Below are 9470 nucleotides of genomic sequence, written 5' to 3'. Positions count from 1 at the left end.
TCACCTGCTGTGATATCACACTTCATGTAGCTTCTGGGAAACTCCATTATGTACGTGAGACAATGAAAGTGAAGAAAGCAATTAAAGTCTTAGTATTATTATGGAAATATTTTTGATCTTGCTGTCAACTACCCACAAAACTTAGAGAACTAGTGATTTAGATTATTGGTTATGGACTTGTGGGAATGGCCAGGCTGCAATAAACAAGGAAGCAAAAAATAATTAAATATATATAGCATATTGGATATATTGTCATATATGTGTATATATGTATTCATGTGTGTATGCATATATATACACACACATATGCATGTGTGTAACACTACTACACACTGTTAAATATACTGTTTCAAAAAGTCCAAAAAGACAAAACGACTACAGAAATGCTTATTTTTGTATAAGATTGTCTTAACACTAAAGGATCTCTAGGGAGAATCTGCCTCAGGAGGCTGGCTAACATTGGTTACCTGGGTATATTCGTTTTTGTTGCTGTGTAACAAATTACCATAAACTAAGTGGTTTAAAGCAACACCCGTTTATCATCTCCTAGTCTGTAAGTCAGATGTCAGGTGCATTGTGAGTTGGTTCTCTGCTGCGGGTATCTCAAGGTTGAAATCAACGTGTTGGCTGAGTTAAGTTGTCGTCTGGAGGCTCTGGGGAAGTGTCTGCGTCAAGGCTCATTCTTGTTGGAAGACTTCATTTCCTTGTGGCTATAAAACAGATCCTCATCTCTTGCTGGCTGTGAGCCTAAGGCTCTTCACAGCTTCTAGAGGCTGCTCTCTGTCCCTTTCCATGTGGCCTCCTCCATCTTCAGAGTCAACAATGAATAATCCCCTTTGCTTTGAATCCCTCTCAAACTTCTACTCTCTTTGACTTCTTCTTCCTCCACCAAATGGAGAAAACTCTCTGCTTTTAAAGGGCTCATGTGAATCAGATAGTTCCAAGCAGATAATCTCCCTTTCTAAAGTCAGCTCTCTCTCTAATGTAACATAAGCACTGGGTTGGTACCTCATTGTATTCACAGGTTCTACCTATACGCAAAGAGGAGGAGGTTTGCAGGCCTTGAGATCATTTCAGTTTTTGTCTACCACGTGGAATCAGGGAATCAGTGGTTAAATGTGATGTGATAGGCAGCCCCTAAGACGGTCCCCAAAGATCTCCATCTCTTGATACCCACGTCGTTGTGTAATCTCAGATGTGAGCTGGACCTAGTCACTCACTCCTAACAATTAGAATATGGGGAATAAAAGAGTGTTGCTTCTGAGATTAGGTTATAAAGAGACATCTTGTACACTTTCTCTTGCTCATTTACTTACTTACTCTGATGGAAGGCCATTGCCATGTTGTGAGCTCCCCTACGTAGTGTTCCATAGACAAGGAGGGAGACCTTCAGTCAACAGCCAGTGATAAACTAAGACACTTAGTCCAAAACCCAAAAGAAATTGAATCTTTCCAACAACCATGTGACTGAGGTTAGGAGTGAATCCCCCCCTAGTTGAGCCTTTGGATAAGATTGCAGCCTTGGCTGACATCTTTATGGTAGCCTTGTGAAAGAATGTGAGCCAGGGGCACCGACATAAACTGTGACGAGATTCCTGACACATAGAAACTATAATATAAGAAATATTTGTTGCTTTAGATTGCTAAGTTTTATGGTAATTTGTTATGCAGCGATAGATAACTAACATAGGTGACAAGAAAATAAAATTATTACAGCATGGAATAATATTCATTGTGTATAGTTGCATATAAATGTAGATTATGAAATTTGACTTACAGTATTATGGAACGCTGAATAAGAATTAGTACAATGATTCAAAGTTCACATGGACAATGAACATTTAAAAAACCTCATTCTGTACAGGAATTTCTGGTTATATAGTGGCAGTATTGGGATACCGGTCCTTGTCTCACTCTCTAAATTGGACTAAATGTTTATTGTGTACTCACATACATAGGGGCTGGCCATTATCATCAACGCAGAGCATCAGGAAGGGACTGGATGCTCTGGCCTGAAACGGGAAATGCAACTGGAGTGGAAATGTAGTTGTCAGCACAGAAGAAAAGGTAAGAAAATATATTCAGGGTGGGGATGTGACTTGGGGATGAAGAAAGTGATAAGAACGTAGGAATTATAAAAACAGAAGTAGGTATATTTTCTGTGTTTTAGTTACTGAAAATTAGCAATCTGGACATTAAGGATGGTTGTTCTTGATTAAGAAAGTCTACAAATTTTATTTACTGACAATGCTGAACCAAAGTGATTGGATAACATAGTCATGAATTTCTCTTCAGAATCATCAAAATTAAACTAATAAGAACAGATACATAGTGCCTTTCTATCCATTTCCTGAGTCTTTCTGAAAACTCTGAAAGGAGGGGTTTTTTGCTTTAAAAATTTGTATTGTGTCGTGAAGTCTAGAATTAAATATCTAACTTGAGATTGGATTTAATAAAAAAGAAGAGCAGCAGAGTTTCGGATATGCTTGATTGTATACCAGAAAACTTTATTTTGCTCGCTTCTGTACATCTCTGTCTCATGAAACCTGACTTTTTAAAAATGAAACTCAGATTCCAAACTACGAGACTATACACATCATATTTTCTTTCTCCGCTTCTTTGCTCCTGTTTCTCCCCAGGGCCATTTTTGTCTCTTCCCTGTAAGTCAACTTCCATGCTGGCCAAAAGATGATATATCAAAATTTACCATCTTTCTGTGCTATTACTTAGCTTCATTGCTCTATTCATGTTTACAAGCTCCCACCAAACCCTCCTTTTTTTCTATTTTATACTTCTTTTCTCCAGAGACTACCTTTTCTCTTTCCTATGCCTTATGTTGAGTTTTTATTTTGAAAAAAGAAAATCTGTTCTGTCTTTTTCTCAATCAGGAGTAAGATGGAACTTTTAATATATATTCTACCATGTTGCCAGTTGACTTTACTAATCTCTGAAAACTATCCACTGGTTATCACCTCTGTATCATTGTCTCCAGGAGAGTGAGATCATTGACCAATGCTCTTTCTGAGAATAGTCAGTATTAAACGTTTTAATTGGATTGTGGCATTCTTTGGAGAGTCTTTTCTTAGCCTCAGAACTTTAGAGTTATAAGTTTCCTAAGATTTTAAACCATTAGAGTTGGACATCATTTTGTATTTCCTTATCTAATGTCTATGTGATGACAGCTTTCCCTATATTCTTATTTTCTCATAATGCTTGGGTTTTCCCCATGGTTTCATGTAGGATCTATGCAATATTAATATTCATTAGATCTGATGATTTTAGATATGGAGATGATCCAAAATATTTAGTGCCACGTGTCTGGAAAGACCTTGATGCTTGTAGTGAAGGTCATTAAATTCTAGGAGATCACAAGAAGTTTGGAGAGAAATTTCCAGGAAAAGAGGCAGATGTTGTAGAAGCAAGATGATTTATTTTATCTTTCTTGTAGTGCTCTTCCAAATGATGCCTCATCTCCCAACCAAGCATGATCATATATAGGTGTTTATGGCTTTGAAAGGAAGATAAATTGATGATGACATTTAATTTACATGCACCAATTATATAGGCTTTCGGAACTCCAATAAGGAAAATAACATCTTTAAATTACTGTCAGACCATTGGTGTAAGTTATCCATTTAGCAGATAACTCAGAACTCTACTGGACTGTGTTTATGGAAAGAGGGATCCTGGAAAGAATAACAGATAATTATATTTTGCCAAGTGTGCTTTGGAATGCACATATATTAATTCTTGTGATTGATTTCAGCTATGGCTTTATAGAGACTGTTTGATTTTCATGTTTATTTCCCTCTTTCCTTCTTCTTATCTAGACCAAGCACCAGGCCCCATACCTGACGCTGCTGATTTAAATTGGAGTTTTATGTTGGAGGAACCTGATTGTATAACATAATGTCTTGACAGTTAAGTGTTAGCTAAGTGTTAATACAGAAAATGGTACCATATTATGAAAGGCAACTGAAAAATGACAAGCTTGTTAGTGACAATGAGAAGCAACTATAGTGGAGCCACTCCTGATAAGACTTAGAAAGTAGTAGAGAGGTGATAGGCAGAGAAAGCAAATATATGTATATATTTACCTCATGGCTCAGACCTTCTGTTATTCATATGGGAAAGTAAAATCACAGTGATATGTTTGCAACTTTTTAAGAACATAGTGATCCTTATGGAAAAATAATGTGGAAAGTAAGACTTAAAAAGAAAACTCTAAGGTAAAGATATAAACAGTTTTTTCAGACAAGTTGAAGATGACTGTTGCTTAATCAAATTAGAAGCTGAATAATGCTGTATGATTAAAATTCCACAATAGGTCATAAGTTAGAAGTAAAGCATGATTTCCACTAGTTTATCTCAATATAAATCTAATCTTCATTGTGTGATACTTTGACTCATATTGTATGTCAAAGTATGGGAAAATAGAAAATATTATTAAGGGGGAAATTTTTCCCCCTATTAATATGAAGAAGACAATGGCCAATGAATAGCTGGAAGAAAAATTATTGTTATCTACATATTTCATGTGCTGCCTTAAGCAGCAGGACTTCCTTTGGAGAGGAAGGCAGGCCATTGGCAACTCAGAATACAGGAAAAACAAAATAAGGCAAGCAAGTAAACAAAAACTTCTGAGATCAAAGGAATGAAAAACTTCTGAGATGTATCAAAGGACTATACATTCTTCGTTCTGTGGGGAAGCAGCCATTTTTTAGTTGGTGGGCTGACTTCGGGAATTAGAAGTAGGATGACTGCTAAGAAACAAATCTGATATTCCATGGGACCAATTTTGCATATTCTTGTGCCAGTGAGCAAACAGTACAGTCCAAAGAAAAGCTAGCCATGGAAAACAACTGTTATAGGATGGAAGAAGTGGTTGAGTGAATATCTATACGGAATCTTTAGCCGATAGCCAAGTTGTAAATCCAAAAATATGAAAATCAGACAAGAGAGTTTAGTCCCAGGCTGCAGGCAATGAGAAGAAGCAATTGATACTCTTTGTATAGAGAAATGATGCCATCAGTAATATGATTCATAATAATTGTGACTACAGTGGGGTTCTCAACATGATAATGATGACCTGATGGCACATCACAAGCAATTTATTAATAATATATGAAGCAATAAAACATTTTTAAGTAATATTTTAATAAATTGGTAGAACCAAGATAATTCCTAAATTTTAGTGATATTTATTGAGAGGGAAAAACAAACCTGGAGTTATAGTTTTGGTGTAATTTCACAAGATTCATATCAATGGAAGTGTGTAGTTCGCGTTAATATTACACGTCACTTGTTCTACAGTAGAAGCTTAGAGCTCACCGGTGATAAGGTCTAGGAAATCCTACATTCAGGGACTGTGATTTGTAGTATGTTAATTTCATTCATGAGTGAAGTTTTGGGAGTTAAGGGGAGGGGAATCTGAATGACAATAGAGGAGAAAAGAGACACATCAAAGTGAAAAATAGAGGTTTTGGTATTTCTGGAAGATACATGTAAAGAGGAAGAGATGTGGTTGTGTCTTTACAGGGAAGAAGATTGCCTTCTCCTTTCCCTCTTTGCCCACTCCTGTGTGCTGGAGGGTAGACATGATGTTGAGCAACATTGAATCATGTGGATGACCCCAAAGATTTAAGAGCATCCCTAGGTCAGAAGACACCAGGGTGTTTTGATGACCAATAAAGCAGAACTGCTATGTTGTCCTGGACTTCAAAATTCATGTAAGAGACAGATAAATTTCTATCTGGTTTAAACTCTTGTTAGTTTGGGTTTCTGTTATAGTAGTATATGAACCTATATCTTAACTAATGTGGCATTTATATATTAAACAATTCCAGGATTTTGTCCCTTTCTAACATTTATGGCTTTTCTGAGGATGCAGGTTATAGAGAGAAGGTTTTCGTCCAGCTGTCGGCAGCTTTATTGTCCTCCTATTGCTAGCTGGCATCATGCAGGAATGTAAAGGAAGGCTAGGGGAAAGACAAACAATCCTTCAAAAGTTTAACTCCCTCTTCAAAATACTGTTTGGAAGCCCTCTTTTGCATCACCATGGAAATTCTAGTGATAATAAATTGAGTATTATTGAACACACACGAGGATGGGTATGGCATACATAACATTTGAACCAACCTAGGCATGAAAGGAGAGCTCAAGTGATAGGCAAATTGGAAATAAAAGGAGGTGAATATTGTAAGCGGATTGTGACTCTATGAGATTGGCTAAGCTTTCTAAGATAGATACTAAAGAGAATAGAGGAGATATATAGGCAAGAGCCCTTTAGAATGTACAGAATTTTTAGACAGAAGAAATAAGGAAAGCAAATCCAAAAGTAAGAGATTGTCAAAAATCCAGAAACAGTAAAATTTAAAAGCAGATCAGTAAAACAGTATTTAGTAAGAGTTTATTGTGCATAAATGAGCAGTTTGTGAACTGAGAACCTTCAAACCCAAAACTGAGATGAAGCTCAGAGGCATGACGTTACAGGATGGCTTATAAAGTGAAAATGAGGCAGTTGTTGAACCCTTACGATGACTGGTTACTGCGATGGGGGTTTCTAGATGGCAGAGGATCGGTTAAAAGTGATTATCTTATACCATTTTAGGAAGGTGAGTCAAGTTTCTATTATGATTATCAGAGACATTTATAAGAAATAATCTAAATTAAGTCTTGCTTATGTCCAGGAGATAAATTAGATATAGTTTTGCTTACATGGCTTGAATGGTTTTGTCTGCTTGGAGGATTTTCAAGCCTGGTCTCTACTTTATTTTATTTTAACAAGGTGTATTAGTGTGTTCTGGTATCCCATAATCAGGGGAGAATATTGAAGAATGAGTAGCACAGAGGCAAAGAGAAAGAAATGGAAAAGAGACATGGACAGGCAATACTGTTAATGAAATGTCACGATTTTGTGAAAATGATTAATCTATATAAAATTCAGCATGTTTGGCAATAAGTACACCTAATGTCCAGATCTTGATTTCTAAATATCATTCTCCAATACAGGAAGGAAGAGCTTCTTGGAGAACTGGGATTGAGGCAGGAAAAATACAAGATGAGCCTGGAGTGTCTTGTAGTACCAGGAAGTAAGGAAGTGCTTTAAAAAAAATGTAATAAAAGACAAAATAAAGATGGACATGTCCAAAAGACATAAGAAAAAACTTGAAAGAGCTGTCAACGAATAAATCTGGAACAATTTGAACAACAAAATAAATAATTATAGTATTTGGATTTTAACCCCACCAATAAAATAAATATCCATCAGTCTGTACTGATATATATCTATCTCAATGTTGGCATGAATAAACAAAGAAACAAATAGAGGAGAAGGAATAACTCTTCCTTACAGAAGAATTCCATTCAATAAATGTAGGAGAAATAAGGGAAGTAGAAGTCACCATGAGAAAACGACAATAGTAATTTCAGCAGGCAAGATCCATTGGTGAAGGCTAAAATTATTAGGCTAATTTTTAAGGAGAAACAGGATATTTGTATAGTCTCAAAGTATCTTCCTCTAAATATTTGTTAACTTCTGTGATGGTTTTAATATACGTCACAGATACTTCCAGGAAGTGGAGCTTAGTTACTCTCCCTTTGAGTGTGGGCTGGGCTTAGAGACTCACTTCCAGTGAACAGAGCATGGAAAGGAAAACATATTAATTTTACAGTGGAACTGGCAGACACTACCCTTACCAAGTGATCAATATTAACATCACCAGAAATAAGATGTATTGATATCATGTACCCCCAACATGATGTGATGAGAAGGTCACATCACTTCTGTGGTTTTATTTCCCCGAATTTATAACCTCAGTCTTATCATGAGAAAACATCAGACAAACCCAGATTGAAGGACATTTTGTAAATACTTGAAAGATAAGGAAAGACTCAGGCTCTGTCACAGACTGGAGGACACGAAGAAGAAATGACAACTAAAGGCCATGTGATATCCTGCCTTGAATCCTGGAACAGAAAAACGACACTTGTGGAAAATCCGGGGGAATCTGAATGAAGTCAATAGTTTAGTAAATAATGTTGTATCAATGTTTATTTCCTACTTTAATAATTCTACCATAATGTAAGCTGACACCTAAGCAGAATCTGAGTAAGGGATATATAGGAAATCTCTATACTATCTTTGCAACTTTTTTGTAAGTCTAAAATTATTTCCAATGAAAAGTTTATCAAAATAAACATATTTTAAAAAATACCTATGGAACTTGGATCAAATGCATAGTCTCTCCTCATTATATGAATCTTTAATTCCCACCTATAAGTTGCAGGTGGGGAAGCAATGGAATAGAATCTGGAAAAAAATGATGCAAATTATGCAATGCGATAACATAAGAATTGAGTCTAGGACTAAAAATAGTACCTAATTAAAGTATATATAAAAGATACAAGGAAAAGACAAAAGATCTGTAGAAAAGAGAAATAGTATCCTGAAAGGATGGTAATGAACAGTTAGAGGCCAAAAATAATTACATGTAGACAACAGTAATTTTAATTAAATTCTGAATTTGATAGACACTATGTTCTTACATTCCAAGGTAAAACATTACTTTGACAGAAGAATTTATTAAATTTGAACACAAGTTCTAAGGGATGTGCTGGCTGACGTGCTTCACGTAAAGAGTAAAATTTAAGAGAAAGGGAGGAAATGGAATTCAAGACGGAAACATAGCAGAGTAATTTCTAGAGTGAGATATTTTCATTTTCATTTATGATGGCATCATGGGAAGCTATGAAGATAGTCATAGAATACCTCAATCTCTGAGTTTATCTTCAACTCTGAAGACAGCAGCCATGAATACCACTCGAGTGACATTGAATAGTGAGTTGAAACTTGTGGCTTTATCACAAGCTTCAGAGACTACTGGTAGGTTGAATTGCTGTCAACAATACGTCATTCTTCTCTTTGCCTTTTTCCATGTGATTTTGCTGTTCCTCCCATTAGAGATGGAAATATAATTCCCTGCTTAAGACTTTCTTTGGTCAATTTAATGTTAGAAAACGTTACACGAGCAAAGGCTTGAAATGTGCTTTGAGCATTTGGGTTTGCTTCTGTGCCCTTCTGCCATGGTCCTGGCAAGACTATGCCCCAGCTGGTTCACTGGTCCCAAGAGGATTTGAGATGCATGGAACAGACTTGGCCTCTACCTAGAGCTTAGAGTCAAGCCCCGAGGAGCCCAGCCCAAATCAGACAAACCCCAGCCAACTTGCACCCATAAATGAGAACATTATTATTATATTAAGTTACAGAGTTTTGTGGTGGTTTTTAATGCAGCTTTATTATGGGGACAGGTGACTGATACAGTAAGTTAGAAGTGGTCTCTTCTTGCTTTAGTTTTAACTTGGATTAAATAAGAAAGACGTTAGATCCCAAAGTGTGTGAGATACAAATCACCATAGGGAGACATTATTATAAAGAAAAAGTCAAGCGCGTCTCAGGACACATGAACACC

The sequence above is a fragment of the Equus caballus genome, chromosome 21 (assembly GCF_041296265.1).
Source record: "Equus caballus isolate H_3958 breed thoroughbred chromosome 21, TB-T2T, whole genome shotgun sequence".
NCBI classification, from domain to species: Eukaryota; Metazoa; Chordata; class Mammalia; order Perissodactyla; family Equidae; genus Equus; species Equus caballus.
The sequence above is the reverse complement of the archived record's forward strand: the minus strand, read 5'-3'. Positions refer to the sequence as shown.